We start from the raw sequence: 821 nt of genomic DNA, 5'->3' as shown, positions 1-821 counted from the left end.
TGTTATGAATAAATACCAAACCCTCAGCCTTCAGTCTTAGTAGCCAGGCAACTTAGGCTAGTGGGTTTGACTGGTGAACTGGTGAGCATGCACAAAAGAAATACACCCTTTTTGGGGCCGGAGAGATAGCATGGAGGTAAGGCGTTTGCTTTTCATGCAGAAGGACGGTGGTTCAAATCCGGGTATCCCATATGGTACCCTGTGCGATTTCTGAGCATAGAGCCAGGAGTACCCCCCCCCCCCAGCGCTGCTGGGTATGGCCCAAAAAACCAAACACACACACACCCCCCAAAATACACCCTTGGGGCCTGGAGAGATAGCCCAGCGGCGTTTGCCTTGCAAGCAACCGATCCAGGACCAAAGGTGGTTGGTTCGAATCCCAGTGTCCCATATGGTCCCCCGTGCCTGCCAGGAGCTATTTCTGAGCAGACAGCCAGGAATAACTTAGCCTGAGCACCGCCGGGTGTGGCCCAAAAACCAAACACACACACACACACACACACACCCTTATTGGGATGGAGTCAGCACAGTGGTAAGGCATTTGCCTTGGATGCAGCCCACACGGCATGGGCCCAGGTTCACCCTGGCATTCCATGTGGTCCCCCAAGCCTGCTAGGAGCAATTTCTGAGTGCAGAGCCAGTAACTCCTGAGCACCGCCCTCCCCCAAAAATACGCCTTCCATCTCACTCCCAACCAAGGCAAGGATGGTTTCACTGGAGTAGTGTTTCTGCAGAGAAAGCTCGTCAGCTTTCGGGTCCCACTTGGGCCACTTCCTCCCACGTGGAAGGGCCCAAGTGCCCCCGGTCTCCAGTAGGGATTG

The sequence above is a fragment of the Suncus etruscus genome, chromosome 15 (genome assembly GCF_024139225.1).
Source record: "Suncus etruscus isolate mSunEtr1 chromosome 15, mSunEtr1.pri.cur, whole genome shotgun sequence".
NCBI lineage: Eukaryota > Metazoa > Chordata > Mammalia > Eulipotyphla > Soricidae > Suncus > Suncus etruscus.
Note: the sequence above shows the minus strand (reverse complement) of the source record.